This window comes from Vicugna pacos, unplaced genomic scaffold (assembly GCF_048564905.1).
Source record: "Vicugna pacos unplaced genomic scaffold, VicPac4 scaffold_20, whole genome shotgun sequence".
NCBI classification, from domain to species: Eukaryota; Metazoa; Chordata; class Mammalia; order Artiodactyla; family Camelidae; genus Vicugna; species Vicugna pacos.
This window is the reverse complement of record NW_027328741.1, coordinates 33,946,630-33,969,477: the sequence shown is the minus strand read 5'-3', so window position 1 is coordinate 33,969,477 and position 22,848 is coordinate 33,946,630.

The following is a 22,848-nucleotide window of genomic DNA, read 5'->3' as shown; positions in this document are numbered from 1 at the left end:
GTTGGAACAGGAGATAAATGCAGGAACCGACCCAGGAATCATGGTCTCTATTATGTCATCCCTGGAATCATAACAGTCACGTGATGTAGTCTCAGATGGCACAGTCAGCATGAGGAAGAATTTAAGAAGCAATTTTTCCTATGATCTTCTTTGTGCTGTTCTCAATGCATTTCAATTGGTGCTTTCTTTTCCTCCCCTCAAGGGTCTGCACTATATTTTCTAGTGAAAACTTAATGTTACTTTTATATGCCAGCCAAAGATATGCTTACATCCTCAGAGGGGCACTTAAAGCCTTTCCAAATCTAAGTCCACATCTCAACATAGTTTAGTCATTTCTTTATAGATCTGGCATCTGACTACCTTGGAATATCTTTATGTTTCACTGTATCTGGAGATATATCCAGGAAAATGCTTGTCAACCATATTAACTCCAACCTCAAAACTGTTGCTCCAACTCATCCTTGGACTTAGGATGTCCTCCATTTACCTACTTAGATTTTCCCAGTCTCAGCACAGAAACCACCTCCTCCAGATGTTTTCTGTCTATCCAACTTTCCTTGTCTAACTTGGATACCAGCAAAGTAAGCACAGCACATGCCACAAGATGCATTTTATTATTTAGTGAATGAAAAATACATGTTGACTTTAAGCAAAATCTACTTTCCTGAAACAACAAAACTCTCATGGTTTTCAAACTATTTCGTTATGGTCTTTACTCTTCACCACAAACTAGCTCTTTTCATAGCCCAGGGACTAGTCATTCAAGACAGTAAGTGGAGGTAGGTACAGGAGACAAAGTATTATTTTCTTCTTAATTCATGCCTCCAGGGGCCTAAAGCATTCCATTCTCATTTGCTGGATTTTTTCCTGTCTCTTTATCACCCACCCACCCCAAAATAGCTGATTCTTTTCCCCATAACAATAATTATACTGCCTTCTAATTAATTTACTTCTTAGAATCAGAGCTTTGTCCAGAAGAGACAGTGCCATTGCATATATTTAATACAGGTTTATAGACACCACACAACTTTTGCCACTTCTAACCATAACACAGGAAGTATCTAAGAGGTACTTGAACCTTGGTAGTGGTGGTCATATTCAGAAACTAAATTACAATCTAAAATGTGCGGACTAGAAGGAGGTGAGGGTGGTAGAATTTAAAATTTGTCCAACTGCAAGAATATAAAATTTCTGCAGATATTAAGAAATATAAAATATTCATGGAAGACTATGAGTAATTCCCTTTTACTTAAAATAAAAGGTGAAGCATTTTCAGAATGTGAAATGCCCTGAAATGCTGGAAAATTTGTAGGCAATGTCAGGGTATCTAAGGCTTCTGGTCATAATCATGCATCCAGTGTCAGCTGATAAGACTGAAATGGCAATATTGAGTCCTAAAAATGTGTCACCAATTGTGAATAAAGCCTTTGATAATCTGGAGAATTGGCAAATCGGCCAGGGTAAGCTTACGGAACATTCCACCAATATGTCCTTTACCAAGAGAAGAAAAGAGACCACTTGCAGTAGGAGATCTGTGTATGGACAGCAGTGGTTTTTCCTACAACAGAAACATCAAGATTTTAAGTTTGTCAGCACAACTGTGATGGTGGCTATGTTGTTGTTTACATTAGCAGTCTGGGGTTCAGATGCGATGGTTCAGCAGCTAGTTTCCACCTCCCTTATTAGACAGTGGGTCTTACCGTGATCATCTTAACAACGTTCTATACTGATAAGTCAAAAGCTACAGTTTACTTTCAGAATTAGAAATCCTAAAGAAGAATATTATTTGTTAGTCTATCTGTTGTTTTCTACCTGGGAAAAGCTAGACTATTGGCAAAGTACAAAAGTTGGCTGGTGTTTGAAAACTATTCCCTGAGCTCTGCCCACTGAATTCTTCCCACTAAATAATACAAATCTGTCTACCACTGTGTGTGTGTGAAGATGGATTGTTAAGCAGTAACTAAGCTTGTCTTAGTTGAGCCATCAGTGAATTATTCCTCTGCATCTGGCAGAATCCCTGTGAATTAAGAATTTCACTGAGCCATCAGATTTTCTACTGATCAGAGAGAGGTAGATTATATTTCTCCCAGTGTACTAATTATTACCTGTTCATTGAATCCCAAGCTGATGCTAGGGCCAAGCCTCTGAACCCTTGAATTGGACTGAGGCATATACATTCTCCAGTCCCCAGAGCCCAGCACAGGACTATGTCTCCTTTTTAATTTAAGCTTATGTCTTAGTGTTTTTTTCTTTTAATTCTCATTGTTGGCACAACTTAGTTTTGCTTTGAACACACGTTGACTAATTTATAGAGACTGAACCGCTGACTTATTCCTGTTATCCTAGAAATTGCAATAACCTTTCTTTCCTTGGACTACCTGGAATAGAGTGAGTACAGTCATCATTATGAAAGCAGCCCTCAGTCCTAATAATGCAGAACCTTTACACTTCTTTGCCCAGCACTTGCACAAGATTGTTTGTTGTAGATCACAGGGATTTTCCTCACATCCCCAAATACAACCATGAGAAAACACCACATTGTTATCCAAAATCAAACTTTTGTCAGTATTGCATTCCCATTGCAAAACAGTTAAGAATTGTAGGAGTTCTGAGATTTTACCATGCTGAGATGTTTACCAACCTAGCATGTTCCTTTCTTACTGATGATGTCATGTAGATGAGACAATCGTTCAGACACAGTGAACTTTATCACTCACCGCAATAGCAGCCAGGATTAAATTTTGTATACATTCCCTAATCTCAGATTAATACACAGAGTGAACTATTCAAACATACAGAAGCAGTGGGCTGTTAACAAAAAGAAAGTTTAAGGCATGATAAAACACTAATTATATTGGTATCTTTATGTATTATTTATTAGAATCACTTGTTTATTTGTATCTTTACCTAGGATAAGTATATCATGACTCAACTTTACTTGCTGCAGAAACAACCATGAGAAATGACATGGGAAAAAATGAACATTGACTTTCCATTTTTCCTCCTGCTTCTATTGAGATATAATTGGCCAAGGACATTGAGTAAGTTTAGGTGCACAGGAGAGTGGTTTGATTTAAAATTATCATGAAATAAATATCATAGCAACTTTAGGGAGCATTCATTATCTTATTTAGGTACAATATTAAAGAAATACAATTTTTATTTTGGTTGTGATGAAAAACCTTAGGGTCTACTCTCTTAACAACATTCGTATATAACATAAAGCAGTATTAATTGTAATTTTTATGTTACTACGGGGCATCCCTAGAACATGTTTATTTTACAGCTGGAAGTTTGTTGCATTTGAGTGCATGAATCAAATTCTCCTTTCTCAACCCCTGCCTCTGTTAACTACAAGTCTATTTTTTTCTATAAGTATGTTTCTTCTTGAAGTGTACATTTATCTACAAACTGTATTAGTTTCTCTTACACATCATACTCTTTGCTATTTTTAGTACATTTCAAACTGATCACCAGAATATATCTAGTTATGATATGTTGCTATTTAAAGATATTTCATAGTTATTTACTATTCCCCATACAGCACGTTTCTTGTTCCTGACTCATTTAATTTGCAACTGGAAAATTTTCTCTCTTAATTTTTGTCAAATATTTCTTTTTCCTCAACCCATTTCTCCCCTTCTGGTGAACAACCAGTTACTTTGTATATCTATATCTCCTTTTATGCTGTGTAATTTTCATTTGATTTAAATTCCAAATACGAGTAAAATCATACAGCATTTGTCATTCTCTTTCTGACTTATTTCACTTAGCATTTTACCCTCTTGGTCTACCCATTTGTTACAAATGAAGAAATTACACTTTTTATAGCTGAGTAATAACCCATTGTATTTTTATCTGTTTGTGGGCATATATATGCATATATATATATTTATATATATAAATATAGATAAATCTATGAAATATAAAAATAAAAAATAGACGGGTAGATATATATACTATGAACATGCATTTTCTTTATCCATCATCTATTGATGAGCAATTAATTTACTTCTATATCCTGTCTATTTTAAATAATGCCGCAGTGAATATAGGTTTGAATTTATCTATTCTTGTTAGTGTTTCTATTTTCTTGGAATAAGTATCCAGATATGGGTATGTTGGATTATATTTTTAATTTTGAGAGAAAACTGCATACAGTTTTCCAGTGTCAGCACCAATTTACACTTAGTCCAGCAGTGCACCAGGTTTGATTTTCTTACATCCTCACCAACACTTATATTTGTTATCTTTTTGATTATAGTCATTCTGAAAGGACTGATATAAAATCTCATTGTGTTTTGGACTTGCATTTTTCTGATGGTTAATGATGTTAACTGGTTTCATATGCCTGTTGGGTACCTTTCCCCAACTGTATATTCATTTTATGTAATGGGCTAAATGACCATAACTGACTGATTTCATTTTTAGGCATTCTATGTGTTCCATTATTCCCTTTGTTCTGTGCCCCTACCATATTCTTTTTTTACTGTAGCTTTGTATTTTAGTTTTAAATCAGGGAAAGTGATACATCCACATTTTCCTTTGTAAATTATGTTTGTGTTATTGTTTGTTTTCTTTTCTTTTCTTTTTTTAGTGATTTCAAGTCTTTTGTGTTTACATGTAAATTTTAGAATTATTTATTTTTAAATTCTGAAAATACCCTTGGTATTTTGATAATCACTGAATTTAATTAGTGTATTTTCTTGGCAAGTACTCTCATTTAAACAATATTTTGTTCCTCATCAATGAACACAGTATATCTTTTCATCTGTTTGCATTATCTTCAGTTACTTTTATAAATATTTAATAGTTTTCTGTGTACAGCTCTTTTACCTCCTTGGTTGGATATATTTCCAGGTTTGTTTTTATAATGCAACTGTAATGAGACAGTTCCCTTACTTTGTCTATCTGTTAGCTTGTTGTTAGTGTGCAGAGATGCAAGCTTTCTGTATGTTAATTTTACATTCTGAAATTTAATTAAATGCATTGATAAACCCTAGTAGTTTTGAGGTGCCATCTATGGATTTCTGTTTAAAGTATGTCATCTGCACACAGATACATTTACTAATATTCTTCATTTTCTATATTATATTTACATTAATTTTGGATAGCTATGGCTAGAATTTCCAATATTATTCTGAATAAAAGTGGTAAGAGTGAGCATTCTTGTCTTCTCCCTGCTCTTAAAGGAGATGCTTTCAGCTTTTAATCAGTGAGTGTCATGTTAGCTGAGATCTTGTCATGTATTACCTTATCTGTGTTGAGGTATGTTTCCTCATGCCCAATTTGAGGAGAAACAGTCACAAATAGATACAGAATTTGTCAAAATATTTTACGTCTCTATTGATTTGACCATATAATTTTTATTCTTCAATTGGTTAGTGTGGTGTATCATATTAATTAATTTGTGGGTAATGAATGACTTTTGCTTCCTGGAATAAAATGGACTTAATCATAATGTATAATCCTTTAAATGTTATTTTTTGCTTTGCTAACAATTTAGTGATGATTTTTAAACTATGCTATCAGTAGTTTTTAACCTGTTATTTTTTGAGGTATTTGTTCCAGTTTTAGTAGTAGTGTGATACAGGAAGTTGGGGTAGGAAGCCTTCCTTCCTCTGCATATTTTTGGGATTCTCTGAGAAGTATAGGTGATAGCTGTTCTCTAAATGTTTGGCAGAATTTACCTGTGAAGCTGTCTATGCCTGGAATTTTGTTTCTTGGGAGATTTTGTTTAATTACTTATTCAATTTCATTAGTGGTAATCTTTTCATATTTTCTATTTCTCATTCCATCCTGGAGATTTTGTGTTTCTCAGAAATTGTATATTTCTCCTAGGTTTTCCATTTTATTTACATAAAATTAGTTGTATCTTCTTATAATGCTTTGTATTTCTTTGATATAAGCTGTAACTTCTCATTTATTTCTGAGCTTATTAATCTGAACTCTTTTATTACTCATGAGTCTGGTTAAATTTTATCCATTTTATTTATCTTTGCAAAGACATTTTTATTTTGATTGAATGTTTGTATTTTTAATCTTTATTTTATTTATGAATGTTCTGACCTTTCAGCTGTCTTTCCTTCTACTAACAAGTTTGTTTCATATTTTGCTACATCTTCTGTTTGTATGATTATGTTATAAGAGAGAGATGTTTCTTATTTGTATAAGTGGGATTATTTTGCTGTAAGCATCCCTATTAATACTGCTTTTGCTATACCCCATGGACTTTTTTTTTTCATTTTTCTTTATATATATTTCCTTTCATTTATACAGCAATCCATTGGTTGTTTAATATTATATGATTTATCCTCGACATTTTAGGGTTTCTCTTAGGTTTTTTCTTTTAGTAAATTTCTATTCTCACAGAATCCATATGTTTCTTCACAAAACAAGGAGAAAAATAATAAAATTTATACAAAAACTGGAAAGAACCATTTTTCTAAAATTATCTTTGAAAAATGAACAAAGTTGTGGGTATTATCCTCCCAAACTTTAGAACATACTACAAAGATACAGTAATCAAAACACCAAAATATATCACTAAAAGAGACACATAGATTAATGGAACAAAATAAAAAGTCCAAAAATATACCCACACACATAAGCTCAATTAATCTACAATGAATAAGGCAACAGTATACAATGGAAAAAAGACAATCTCTTCAAAGAGTAGTTCTGGGAAAACAGAACAGTACATGTAATAGAAAGATGTATGAGTAGTTCCTTCCATAGAATACACAGTAAGATAAAAATGGATTAATATCCTAAATGCAAAACCTGAAAATATACAATTTCTGACCATGAACAGGAGCAGAACTGCCTTTGAGAAAAATCATAGCAAAATTTATTTTTGATCTAACTCATAAGTTAAAAGAAGGAAAAATAACAATAACAGTTTTAACTATTACTGGGAAAAAATAGATGTAGTATGTGATACAGGGATTCCACTTCTTGTATAAGTGTGAAGTTCAAAACCTTTTGCAAAGCAAAGGAAACCTTCAGCAAGATTTATGACAACACACAGAATAGAAGGAAGAGTTTCACACAAGGAAACCAACATTTTGTTAATATCCATAATATATATATGTAGCATATTAGACCCAATATTTAAAAAACAAAGACCCCAAAATAAAAACCGTTTAAGGATCTTAATGGAAACTTTTCAAAAACAGACATGTGGATGATTTTCATGCACATAAAAAGAAACATAACATTGCTATTAATTAGGAAATCATAAATCAAAACCAGAATGAAATATAATCTCACAGAAACCAAAATGGATATTAAAAATATTCTTCAAAAACAAACATTAATAAGAATGTTGATTAAAGGGAACCCAGGTACACTGTTGGTGGAAATATAAATTGATGCATCCACTATTATAAAAGTGTGGACACTGCTAAGAAAACTAGAAATAGAAGCATCATATTTTGCAGCAATTCCAGTTTTTGATATAAATCTGAAAAAAATGAAAGCATTAAATTTAAAGGATATATTACCCCCAATGTTCATAACATCATCAATTATAATAGCCAAGGTAAGAAGCACAACTCAACTGCCCATCAACAGATGATTGGCTGAAGTAGATGTAAGATATAGATAACATAATAAATACTTAGTCATTGTCATATCAAAAAATAAAATTCTGCCTTTTGGAACAATGTGACTGGACCCAGAGACTGTTTCACACAGGAAAATAGGTCATACAGAGAAAAACACTCTACATTACCACTTACATGAGGAAACTAAAGGTATAAGAGAAATAATCATTAAAAAAATAGAAACAGAATCATATATATATGTGTAGTGTACCAAGTAGTGGTTTCCATTGGGGACAGGAAGAAGGATGGGGAAGACAGAAATATGCAAGCTACTAGTTATAAGTTAGAGAAGCATCAGGGCTATATTTACATCACAGAGAAATATTTTAATAATTTAAATGATTTTAAAGAGTTTATAGGCATATATTATAGTAAAATGTGCACTCATGTGGGAAAAACATTGAAGAAAAGAACCCAGGACAAACAAAATATTTTGTTGTACTCTGATATTAAGGGAGGTGAATTGTTCACTTTCTTTACTGTTCTTATAATTTCCTTATTAGAATTTAAGCTTTTAAATGAAACAGTATAGACTTTGAAAATAGTGATATATATTTAAACTATTTCTGTCTCTCCCCTTAAATCTACAGTCAGTGAAACGTTCACATTTCAACAAAAATAACTACAACACAAAACAATACTCCAGAGCACACGTGTGCAGCTGAAGTTTGATGGGCTAAAACACATAAAGGTGGCTGACTGTGGGAAGAGCAGAGTTGGTGACTGCGACCAAGGCCCACTGACTGGGGTATCTGAGCCCACAGGTTAAGAGTACCCAGTAGAAACAGGGTCACAGTGGTTCACACAGCTTCAGCCACCAAGTGCACCATTAATCATGGTCACAGGTAACTAGGAGGGAGCCACAATGCAGACAGAATTTCCATCCTTTAGACACTCAGACATTCGTGACACTCTCCCTACTTCCTATTCACAGTGGTGGAGACAAGTTTCCTTGCAACAATGGACATGGCAAAGACACTTGCCTGATTTCAAATTCCCACATGTCTTTACAACTTTCCTCAATGTGTGGACTGAGTCTCAAGGGATATCAGATAAAATGAAGGGTTCACCAGCCCAGTGACAACAGTGGCATTAACTACCAGAGTTGTCTAAGAAGTGACAATGAAAGCAATCTTTTATCCAGACAGTAGAAACTGGAAAGTGCAATTTTGAAATATTGTCAGAGGTAGCTCAGGTAATTAAAACCAAAAATTGTGCAATAATGCAAAATACCAGGAAACAAAATCAAGGACTCCAAATCCCACTCTGTTTTTTAGTGTCATCAGAACAATAATTTACCAAGTTCATGACCAATCTCAGTAACATTTTAAGGCAAGCACACACACAGATACACAGAAACAGACACTGACACAGACACAGACACACACGTGCATGCACACGGACACACGCATGGAAACACACACACACACAAAATATCAACCCTGCAGCAAACAAACTTAAAGTCATGGAATATTGCCGTATAACTAATAGAGAATCCAAAGGGATAACATACAGAAACTCATTACAGAAAACATAACTCAGAAAGCAGTTTAGTGAGCTCAGGAATAAAATAAATGGTGATAAGGAATACATTACCTAAGAGACTGAATCTATAAAATAACCTAACATTATTGGAGGACCAGATGAACTAAGTAAATGAGATGAAGAATACAACAGAAAGCACTGGAAGAAGACTGTCTTTGTGGAAGAGAGATAAGCAAACTCACCAATACAAACTAGAAATGATAGGAGAGGGCAAAGATACAAGATATTAAAAACTGTGGAAATTCTAAAATAGCCATCAGACTTCTTCAGGAAGTGCAAATTAGCATGAAATCCTGGAGGGAGAAGTAACTTAGAAGGCAGCTGATGGTTTATTTAAAATATTAATGGTTGATAACTTCCCGAACCTTGGTAAGGAACTGATATACAAGTCCATGAGCCAACCAAACACCAATAACATTAAGACAAAAATACCTCCTTCAAGATACGTTATATGCAAATTGGCAAGTCAATGATGCAGTAAAATTTTAAAGTCAGCCAAAAAAATTTTGATAATCTACAAAGGAACCCCCTTTAAGCTATCAGCAGATTTCTGAGCAGAAAACATATGCCAAGGGTAATTAAAATGACATTTTGAAACTACTGAAGTAAGAAATCTCTCACCCAAGAATACTCGAACTTGCACAGTTATTACTTATATATAAAGTGAAAATAAAGACTTTACCAAACAAACGTGAACAAGATGAAAAAAAACAAAACCAAGACACCTTAAAAGAGGTGCAGAAAAGAGCTATTCTAAGAAAAGTAAAATGGCAAATATACGCAAAACATTGAACTAAAGCAGAGACCACGAGAAAGTTGCATCAGTTTCTTTGGATATGTTTGGAAATGTTACTATTCTATATGTATTAAAGAGAGTAAAATAGGAAATCAGATGCAATGAATATAGATACATCAATCTGATAACATGTTCACAAGAGTAAAAGAAATAATTTGAGTCAGTAATCATAAAAGTTAAAGAGTAAAAATAAAACAATTTTAAAGGAAAATGCTATCAGCAGAAAAGGGACTAAATTATACATGAGGTGTTTCATTTTTAATTGAAGTACAGTAGATGTAATATATTGAATAGTTTCAGATATACAGCATAGTGATTCCAACCACTTTGTAGATTATATTGCATTGTAAATTATTATAATAATTGTAACATAAAATTATTAAATTTATTGTGTAAAATTCCCTGATCTATACAGATTATCCTTGTTGCTTATCTCCTTTATGTATACTACTTTGCATCTGTTAATGTCCTACCATTAAATTGACTTTCCCTTCCACTTTGGTAAATATGAATTTTTTCCCATATCTTTCAGTCTACTTCAGTCTTCTCTATCTAATCTCTCTATCTCTCTACCATGTCCCTATCAAACTATCTATCTATCTATCTCTCTATCTATCTATCTATTTGTCTATCTATCTATCTTGTATGTATGTATCTATCCTTCTATGTATATATTTATCTGTCATCTATGAATAGATAGCTATAGATAGATGTACACAGAGATTTGTTATACTTTAGATTCAACGTATAAATTACATTATATTCTTTTGTCTTCATCTAAGTTAATTCACTAAGCACTATATATATTAGGACCATTCATGATGCTGAAATAGCAATGTGTTATACTTTTTCATGGCTGAGTAATATTCCATTGCATATTTATAGATACTTCATATCATCTTAAGTCCATAGTGTACTGTGGACTCTTGGATTGCTTCCCTGTGTTGCATATTATAAATAGTGCTGTTGTAAACATTGGTTCTTCTCAATTTATGGTTTTTTCCCCAGATTTTTCCTAGGAGAGGCATTACTCTTTCATATGGTAGTTCTCTTCTGGTTTTAAATAAATCTGAATACTGTTTTCCATAGAAGTTGTAACAATTTACATTCCTACCAAGAGTATACAAGAGATTTCTTACCTCCACATCGTCTCAAACACTTTCTATTTGTAGACATGTTGATAATAGCCACTGACCATTGTGAAGTGATACTTCATTGTGATTTTGAAATGCAATTAACTAATAATTAGTAATGTTGAGCATTTTTGTCACTTGCTAGTGGCTCGTCTGTATGTTTTCTTTGGAAAAATATTAACTCAGGTACTCTGCTCTTTTTTTTAATTGTTTTTTTTTTTCACATTGAGTTGTGTAACCTAAATCCATGTTACAACTATTAAACTTCATCTATTAACCTCTGGCCTCTTGCATTGTTTGCAAATATGTTCTCCAAATACACAGGCAGTGTTTTCGTTTCATTCATAGTTTCCTTACATATGCAAAATTTTTCAAGTTTATTTAGGTCCCACTTGCTTATTTTTGGTTATATTTCTTTTACCGTAGGAAACTGATATTAGAAAATATTCCTATGATAGATACCCAGTAGAGTACCACCTATATTCCCTTCTAGCAGAATTAAAGTATCAGGTCTTATATTTAGGTTCTTAATACACTTGGAGTTTATTTTTGTATATGATGTCAGGGAATGCTCTAATTTCACTGATTTACATGTAGAAGTCCAGCTTTCCAAACACCACCCACTGACGAGACTGTCTTTTCTCCATTGTGTACTCTTGTCTCTTTTATTATTGATTCATTGCTCATAGGTGTGTGGAATTATTTCTAGGCTCTCTATCTGTTTTTATTGATTATATCTCTGTGTCAATGCCATGCTGTTTTTATTACTGTAGGGTTGTAATATAGTAAGGTATCCAGGAGATTTATACCTCTAGATTTGTTGGTTTTTCTCAAGATCATTTTGACAATTTTAAATGGATTCATGTAAAACTTAGAGTTATTTATTTTCTGGTTCTGTGGGAAATACTACAACTTCGTAATAGGAATTGCACTAAATCTGTAGGTTTCTTTGTGTATTATGGCCATGTTAACAATATTAACTCCTTGAATCCAAGATCACAAGACATCTTTCCATTTCTTTGAATCATTTTTAATTTCTTTTCCAATGTTTTTTAATTTTCAGTATTTAGATCTTTCATATATGTGGTTACATTAATTCCAAGATATTCAGGGGGATGGGATTTTAAAAAATATTGCTTTCAACATCCATTTTAGGGTATCTCATGATGAATGGGTAGAAATACAAGAGAATAATTTACATTAATCGTGTACCCTGCTCCTTTGCTGAAATTATTTATTGTTCATATTTGTCTGTCTGGAGCCCTTAGGACTCTATGTAGATTGTTATATCATCAGTACTGGTGACAATTTTGCCTCTTTCTTTTCATTTTGCATTTCTTTTATTTCTTTTTATTTCCTTTTCCTTTCTTCTTTTACTATGGAACAGAAGGTCTGAGAGTAGGGATCCTTATCTTGTTCCTGAATTTATCCAGAATCCTTTCAGCTCTTCCCCTAAGTATTATAAACTGTTATAAATGTCCTTTAGTATGTTGAGAGATGTTCTGATTTTACTCACTTTCATGAGAGTTCTGATCATGAATATATGTTGAATTTTGGCTAATGCTTTCTCTGTGTCTATTGACACGGTCCTGTGAATTATGTCCTTCCTTTATTAAATATGCATCATGCTGATTGCTATGTGTATGTTTTACCATCCCTGTGACTCTGGAAAGAATCCAACTGATCATCGTGTATAACCCTTTCTATGTATTGCTGGATTAATTTGTTGATGTTTTTTGAGGATTTTTGAATGTATATTCATCAAGGATATTGTGTTTACATTTTCATTTTTTTTTTTGGTAGTGTCTTTGGCTGGTTTTTTTATCATGGTATTCATGGCCTCATAGAATAACTTTGGGAATTTTACTTCCTCCTACATTTTTTGAAATAGTTGAGAGGAAACAAGTTTTAGTGAAGGCATCCAGGCATTTTGTTCAAGGGATGTTTTTAAAATTATAGATTTTATTTAACTTATACTGATTGCTCTTTTCAAGTTTTCAGTTTTCTCTTTATTCACTTTTGGCAGACTGTACATTTCAAGAAATATGTCCATTTATTTAAGGTTTTCCAAATGGTTGTCATGTAAATGCTCAGAGTGCTTTCATAATCTTTGTTTGCATTTCTGTACTATCAGACATAATTTCTACTGTTTCATTTCTTTTTTTGTTTGAGTCCACTCATTTGTTGATAAGCCTTGCTAAATGCTTATCAATTTGTTAATATTTTTAAGAAAAAAAGCTGTTGATTTTATGATATTTAATTTATTTTTTGACTTTTATTTTATTTATTTTCTACTGAATCATTAAAGATTTCTCATTCTACCGCCTTTGGGTTTTGTTTGTTCTTATTTCTGGTTATTTTGGTTGGTAAGCTTGGTCCTTTGTGTGAGCTTTTCCTTTTCCTTGAAGAAGGCCTGAATTGTTCTAAACTTCCCTCTTATGATTGCCTTTGCTTCATCCCATACATTTTATGAAGCTGTGTTTTCACTGTAATTTGTTTCCAGGTATGATTTTATTACCTCTTTGATTTCATCATTGACCTTGTTTTATTTAATTTTTTAAAGGATATGGTTTAATCTCATGTATGTGCCTTTCCTGTTCTTCTTTCTATAGTTGATGCATAGTTTCATACTTTTGTGTATTGAAAACTTCTTGCTGTAAACTATATTTGTTTAAATTTCCTGAGGCTCTTTTCATGACAAAGTATGTGGTTAATTCCTTAGAAAACATCCTGTACACACTTGAGAAGCTTATGTGTTCTCCATTTCTGATGCAGTGTCCAATAGCTCATTTAGGTTCAAAGGATCCAATATGTGATTAAGACTTCTGTTTCCTTACAGCTATTCTTTCTGGATGATATGTCCATCAGAATAGCGAGGTGTTAAACTCATAAACTATTATTTTTTATAATGAATTAATTACTTCATGTCTACTAATATTTCTACTTATAATTAGGATCTACAGTATTGGGTCCATATATAACTTAATGAGTGTAATACTCTATTTTTACATTGATCTCTTTTTCTTTATTTAATCTCATATTAATCTTTCACTGTGAACCTTATTTTAAAATGTATTTTGTATGATTTGAGCATTGCAAGGTGCACTTTCTTGTCATTTCCATCAAATAACTTTTACTTTTATTTCCTGGCTGTGTTTATCTTCCACCATAAAGTGAGAATTTTTTGTGGGGGAGGACAAGATGTTGCAGGAGAAGGATGCTCGTAGCTCACCCTTTCCCTCAAATGCACCAAATCTCATCCACAGACCCACTCAGCTATCCAGAGAATCTGCAGATCTCTGATAAAACATTGTCCCCTTCAAAAGATAAAGATGCAATAAATCTGGCAGGAGAAAAGGAAGAAAGAAAGAAGAAAATGCAAAACAGATTGGGACAAGCTCCACAGGGAGGGAGCAGCTAAGAAGGACAAGCACTCATTCACTGTGTCTCCCCTCTCCAACTGAGAGTTTGGCAGGATGGAGGGGGAGCCTCCAAGCCTTGAATCTGTACAGAGTATAAGTTGACTGACAGAACTAAGTAAACAGGCACAGACACCCAGCCCATGATGCAGCCCAGAAGCTGGGGGCAGAGCCATGCGGCATGAGCTGGGTGGAAGTTGGAGATGGCTGCACTGAGGCAGTCCTGGGGAATGCATGTGGCTGTATGCCATTGCTGTGGGTGCACAGAGCAAGACAACCTGGGCCCTCCATGAAGCAACAGGGCAGATGTGCCCTGTAGGGGGAAGGGTACTTAACCATCTCTGAAAATCTGCAAACGTTTCTAGGTGAAGAGAGTTGGGGTTCAGACACAGCCACAATACCTTCTGGTGCTTTGCACCAAGGCAGCAGTGGGTGCAAATTCTGCATCCACGTCTAAGGATTTAGAAGCCTTAAGGGGCCAGACGGAGACTTCTCTACATCCTGAGGCAGATAGGATTCTTCTAACCTGGTTCCTCAGAGAACTTGCATCACCAAGGTAAACAAGCAGCTGGGTTTTTGGCCAGATCAGGGACAGGGCTGTTCCTCACCCTTCCCTGAGCCCACTTCCGGTGTGCAAACGTGAGGCAGATCGTAGAGTGGCATAAAGCAGCGGAGCAACCGGCACCCTGATGGGGTGTGTGGCCCCCCACATTTTGGGCTGCAATTCAGCCCCTGACCATGGTGCTAGGAGAGGGCATGATGCACAATCCTGCCTAGTCAGTCTGCAACATCTGACTGCAGCATCAGACAGGGAAGTGACAAGCAGCCCACAGTAAAGAGAGCTGCTCCAGATGCAGTGTTGGGTGTAGGAGTGATCTGTTTTCAGACAGGCACTGGGAGCAGCACAAATGGGTTCTCCAATGGAAAGCCTCTGAAACAGGAAGATGAGCTTCCATAGCAGGATGAATAAAGAAAGACTTCACATTAAATGTACCCAGTATACAGGAGGACACAGACCACCCCCTTGTTTTAATCTGTTATTACCTCTTCCATTTTCTATTACCCTCTTAATTTTTACTACTTATTCAATTATATATACACCCATTTTAATCCCTTTGAGATTTTTAAAAAATATTTATTATTATTTTTCAAAACTCTGCTTCAACTTCCTCTTATATTATGCATTATAAATTGTCTTCAAACATTTATTTCCCCTTCTTTAAAATTCTTTATCTCTCTCTCTCTTTTTTCTATTTTCTAAGTTGTATTACTACATAGGCATTAGGTAGATAAACTCCTTTAGGACCACATTAGATAACTGATACTCCATAAGCCACAGTGCCAGAGAGGTAGGAGCAAGATGAAAAAGCAGTCAAACCATTCCCAAATAAAAGAACAAGAGAAATCCTCTGAAAGAACGATCAGTGAGATAGACATCAATAACCTACTAAATCAAGATTTCAAAAAAGGGGTGATCAAATTACTGAAGGAAATAAAAGATAGTGGTCAGAGATATAAAATATGTCAAAAATGAAATGGAAGCTATAAAGAAGAGCCGAGTAGAATAGGTAAACCCATTGACTGAGATGAGTAATGATCTAAAGGTATCTCAAAGCTGACTAGATAATGCAGAGGAATGAATTAGTGACTAAGAAGACAGGACAATAGAAAGCACAGAATCAGAAGAGCTACAAGAGAAACAATGAGAAACAAATGAAAAAAGCATAAGGGACCTATGAGAGAATAGAAAGCATGCCAATCTTGGCATGATAGAAGTCCCAGAGGGGAGGTAAGGTCAAAGGGGATTGCAAAAGTGTTTGAAGAAATCATTACTGAGAACTACCCAAACTTAAAGAAGGAATCAGATATCCAAATACAGGAAGCTCAGAGTGTCCCAAAAAGGAAGAACCCAAATACACTCACACCAAGACATATAATTAAGATGGCCAGAGTCAAGGATAAAGAAATGATCCTAAAGGCAGCAAGAGAATAGCAAAGAGTGAGTTACAAGGGAATCACTATAAGACTCACAGCTGATTTCACTAGACAAATACTAAAGGCCAGAATGGAGTGGCAAGATTTATTCATAGTACTGAATGAAAAAAAAGGTATACCCTAGAATACTTTAACTAGCAAGGTTATCATTTATGGTAGAAGGAGACAAAAAGGATTTTGCAGACAAGAAAAAGCTACAACAGTTTTGCAATACTAGACCCATGCTAAAAGAAATACTGAAAGTTCTACTCTAAAAAGAAAAGCAGCAGGATGCTACAGAAATATGAATCTCACAGCTGGAAATGTGATAACTCATTAATTATAACTAAAATAAACACTAAATTTTAAAACAAGATATACAAATAATTGAGAGTTTGAGAGGGAGGCAGGAAAATAGAGAATTTACTTTTTTGGTCTTTCTTTTACAAAGTTTTGCTCTTGGTAGAATGGTTTTGACATCTTGTTACTATCCGTTTAATAAAAGCAGTTATAGAAATGGTCTAAAAGACTTATATAAAAGGGTAACAACAAGACAAAAACTTATCAGAGTGTCACTAAAACTAAATAAACTTCATGATAATACAAAGGAAAATGACCAAACCATAATAGGACGATGAAAAAAACAAAGAGGAAATACCAAATCTACTGAAAAGATAAGGTCAAAATGGCAATAAACACAAACATATCATCGATTATTGTAAATGTTAATGGACTAAATGCTCCAGTCAAATGTCATAGAATGGCAGGCTTGATAAAACAGCAAGAACCGTGAATATGCTGCATACAAGAGACCCACTTCAAGGAGAAGGACACATATAGATTGAGAGTAAAAAGATGGAAAAGGGTACTCCATACGAATGGAAAAGCCAAAAAAGTAGGTGTTGCAGTATTGATTTCAGACAAAATAGTCTTTAAACAAAGGCCATAAAGAAAGATAAAGTAGGACATTTTATAATGATTGAAGGAGTGATACCAAATCAGGATAGCACACTCATTAATACATATGCACCAAATTGAGGAGTACCTTAGTACATAAAATAATTACTAACAGATACAAAGAGGGGTAGTGATGGGAATCTAATCATTGTTGTAGATTTCAACACTGCATTAACTTCACTGGAGAGATCATCGGGACAGAAAGTAAATTAGGCAACAGAGAAGTTAAATAATACAATAGAAATATTACAATTGGTGGATATTTTCAGAGCATTACACTCCCCACATAATAGTATATACATTCTTTTCAAGTTCACATGGGATATTTTCCAGGATTCATAATATATTTGGGCACAAAATAACCCTCAGAAATTTTAAGAAAATAGAAATTACCTCAAGTGTCTTTACTGACCACAATGCCATGAAGCTAGAAATCAACAAAAGAGAAACAAAGGAGAACAAATGGAAATCATGGATATTAAACAATATGTTATTAAAAAACGAATGGTTCAAAGAAGAAATCAAAGCTGAAATGAAAAATTACCTTGAGACAAAGAAAATGAAAGCAAAACCACACAAAATTTATGGGACACAGCAAAAGCAGTGCTCAGAGGGGAGTTTATAGTGATACATGCCTACCTCAAAAAAGAAGAACAATCAGAAATAAACAATTAAACCCAATAGCAGATTGAACTAGAAAAACAAGAAGAAAAAACCCCAAATGGCAGTGGAAGGAAAGAAATCATAAATATTGTGGAGGAAATAAATAGAGATTGAAAAAACCATAAGAAAATAATCATCCATTCCAAATTGTGGTTATTTGAAAAAGTAAGTAAAATTGACAAACCTCAGGCAAAACTCAATAAGAAGAAAAGAGAGAGAGCACAAATTAGCAAAATAAGATAGGAGAATGGAGAAATTACAACAAATAAAATAGAAATACAGAATATCATATGAGAATATTATGAATAGTTTATGGAACCAAACTGGATAACCTAGAGGAGGTGGACAAGTTTTTGGAAACATACTGTCCACCATGACTGAATCAAGAAGAAACTGACCCTTTGAACGAGCAGAGCACTAGAAATGAAATCAAAATAGCAATAATAAATGTCCCTACAAATAAAATTCCAGGACCGAACGGCTTCACAGTGGAATTCTACCAAACATACAAAGAACTCATACCAGGGTTTCTCAAACTCCTCCAGAAGATTGAAAAGGAAGGAATACTCCCAAAGTCATTCTATGAAGCCTCAATCACCCTGACACCACAACCAGGAAAAGACAATACCAAAAAAAAAAAATTATTGTCCAAAATCACTGATGAACACAGACGCCAAAATCCTCACCAAAATAGTAGCAAACAGAATCCAACAACACAGAAAAAAGATTATACATCATGACCAAATGGGGATAATGCCAGGGACACTGGGGTGGTTCAACATATGCAAATCAATCAATGTAATACAGCACATCAGCAAGAGAAAGGACCAAAACCAAATGATCATCTCAATAGATGCAGGAAAAGCATTTGATAAAATTCAACACCCACATATGATAAAAACTCTCACTAAAGTGGGCATAGAGGGAACATATCTCAGCATCATGAAAGCTATAGATAACAAACCTACAGCTAGCATAGTACTCAATGGTGAGAAAGTTAAAATCTTCCCACTAAAATCTGGGAAAAGACAAGGATGCACACTAGCACCACTCCAACTCAATATAAACTTGGAAGTCCTAGCCTCAGCAATCAAACAAGAGAGAGAATCAAAAGGGATGCAATTTGGAAACGAAGAGGTAAAAGTCTCACTATATGCAGATAATATGTTACTATATATAGAAAACCCTTTAAGAACAAGACAAAAAGTACCATAGCTGATCAAAGAATTCAGCAAGGCAGCAGGTTACAAGATTAAGGTTCAAAAATCAGTCATAATTCTTTATGCTAATGATTCAGATACTACTATCGAGCTACAGTCAACATGACAGCATTGTATTGATAGGAAAACAGACATATAGGCCAATGGAACAGAATAGAGAGCCCATAAATGAATCCACAAAGTTTTGGTCAATTAATCTTTGACAAAGGAGGCAAGAAAATACAATGGAATAGAGACAGACACTTCATCAAATGGTGTTAGGAAAACTGGAGAGCAGCATGTAAATCAATGAAGCTAGAACACTCCCAATGGAGCTAGAACACCACATACAAATATAAACTCAGACTGGATCAAAGACTTAAACATAAGACAAGATAAAATAAACCTCCTTGAGGAAAACGTAGGGAAAACACTATCTGAAATAAGTCTCAAAAATTTTCTCGTAGAAAAAATAAAAGCCAGAATAAACAAATGAGACCTATTGAAACTTACAAGCTTCTGCACAGTAACGAAACATGAAGTAAAACAAAAAGAACACCTATGGAATGGGAAAAATAATTTGCATATGAAACAGACAAAGGCTTGAACTTCAGAGTATATAAGCAGTTCATCCAACTGAATAAGAAAAAATAAACAAGCCAATGCAAAAATGGGCAGAAAACCTAAACAAGCGATTCTCCAAGGAAGACATACAAATGATCGAAAGGCACATTAGAAAATGCTCAATATCACTGATTATCAGAGAAATGCAAATCAAAACTACAGTGAGATATCACCTCACACAAGTCAGAATGGCCTTCATTCCAAAATCCACAAATGACAAATGCTGGAGAGGCTGCAGAGAAAAGGGAACAGTCCTTCACTGCTGGTGGCAATGCAGTTCGGTGCAGCCACTGTGGAAATCAGGATGGAGATTCCTCAGAATCCTAGGAATAGAATACCATATGACCCAGGAATCCCGCTCCTGGCCTTAAATCCAGAAGGAACCCTATTTCAGGATGACACCTGCACCCCAATTTTCATAGCCAGCACTATTTACAATAGCCAAGACATGGAAACTGCCTAAATGTCCATCGACAGTTGACTGAATAAAAAAGAGGTGGTATATTTATACAGTGGAATACTAGTTAGCCATAAAAACCAAAAACATAATGCCATTTTTAGCAACAAGGATGCTCCTGGAGAAAATCAGTCTAAGTAAATTAAGCCAGGAAGAGAAATAAAAATGCCATATGAGATTGCTCATCAGAGGAATCTAAAACAAATCAAAACAAAAAAAGCACAAATAAAAAATGAAATAGACTGCAGACATAGAATACAAAGTTTTGTTTGCCATGGGGTGGGGGGTGTGAAGAGATAGACTGGGAGGTCAAAATTATAGAATAGATAAACAGTATTGCACTGTAAAGCACAGGGAAAAGTACAAAAGTTCATACAGCAGTTCAAAGACAATAAAATGGGACAACAAATGCACATATGTTCATTTTAAATGAAAAATTTTGCTCTACTCTGGAATTGGAGACATCTTCGTAAAATGACTGTAAATCAATAAAAAAAGTTAAAAAATGAAAAAAAATTATCCTAAATATTACAGGGGTAAATATAAAATATAGAGAATAAAAAACTATGCAAAAGAGTAATAGAACCAAAGATTTTGTTTTATGTTTTATTTTGAGATAAGCAAATTAATAAACCTCTAGCCAGGTGCATCATGAAGAAAAGGTGGATGATCCAAAGAAGTAAATTAAGAAAAAAAGAAGAGAAATAACAATTGTTACTTCAGGTATACAAAAAAGGGATCATTTTGTCGAAAATTACATGCATAAAAACTGGACAACTTAGAAGAAATAGACAAATGTCTAGAAGGAGACAGAGATTAGGAGAAACAAATAATTTGAACAATCTGTGTGCTACAAGAAAGGTAGAATCTGCATTTAAAATAATCGTTGAATAGAAGTGCAGATTTAAACAACTCCCGTGGAGAACTGTACAAAAATACAAATCAAAACTAATACTCTTCAAACTATTCAAACATAGTGAAGATGTTGGAAACTCCCAAATTAATTCTATGAAGCTTTCATCACCCTGATATCAAAACCAACATAAAAATTACGGGCAAATGCAATTTCAAGCCATTATATTTGATAGAATTACACGCAAAAATTCTACAAAATATTATTAGCAAACTAAATCCAGCAATACCTAAAATGAATCATACACCATGATCTACTTGGATTCATTGCAGGGTCAGAAGAGAGATTCAACATTTACAAATCAATCAGTTTGATACACCAAATTAACGAAAGAAAAAGAGAAAAACAAATGGTCATCCCAATAGATCCATAAAAAGCATTTCATAAAATTCGACATTTATTCATTAAGACAGCAAATACAGCAACAACAAAAACAGCAACATCAGCAACAATGACAGAAACATCTTAGCAATGTAGGATTCAGGAAATATATCTCAACATAACTGAAGTCATTAATTACAGACCAACAGACAACATAATATGCAAAAGTGAAAAACTGAAAGCCAAATTAAGGAATAAGACAAGGATGTCCACTCTTACAATTTCTATTAAACACAGTATGGGAAGTTCTAGCAACAGCAATCGGACAAGACAAAAAGCTATTGAAGTTGGATTGAATGAAGTAAAACTTTTATTATTTTAGATGACATAATAATCTATATAGTGATCCCTCAAGATTCTCCAAACTAAAAGAACTAAAACTAATAAACACATTTAGCAAAGCAGCATGATTCATGATTAATATACAATAACTGTCACATTTATTACACTAAAAATTAAATATTCCATAATTTTATAAGATCCATATGAAATCAGAACAAAAAATGAAAAACCTATGAAAAAAATAATAAAATGAAGATAAAGAAATTTGAAGTGGATGCAAAGAAATGGAAAGAAATCTCAAGGTCTTAGTTAAGAGGAATAAATATTGTTAAAATATACATACTACAAAAGTTGTTTACAGATATAACGTGATTCAGATCGAACTACATGTTATTTTCCACAGAACTAAAAACAGTCCTATGATTTGTATGGAACAGCAAAAGAACAAGAACTGCAAAAGTAACAATGAGGAAAAAGAACAAAGTTGGAGGCATAACCCATAACTCTCCCAGATCTCAGACTATATTAAAAAATACAGTAATCAAAACAGCACAATGCTGGAAAACAAATAAACATCTATATCACTAGAATGGAACACACAGGCAGAAATAAGATATCACACCTATGGTCAACTAAACTATGACAAAGGAAACAAATATATACAATGCCTTTAAGACATTCTTCAGTAAGTGCTGTTGAGAAAGCTAGACAGCTACATGTTAATCAATGTAATTAGAACACTCCCTCACACTGTACAAAAATAAACTCAAAATTATTTATATATCTGAATCTAATACATGACAAAATAAAACTCCTGGAAACTAACATAAGCAAAACAAGACATATATTGTAGTAAAATTTTCTTATGTCACTCTCCCAAGCTGAAAATATTAAAAAC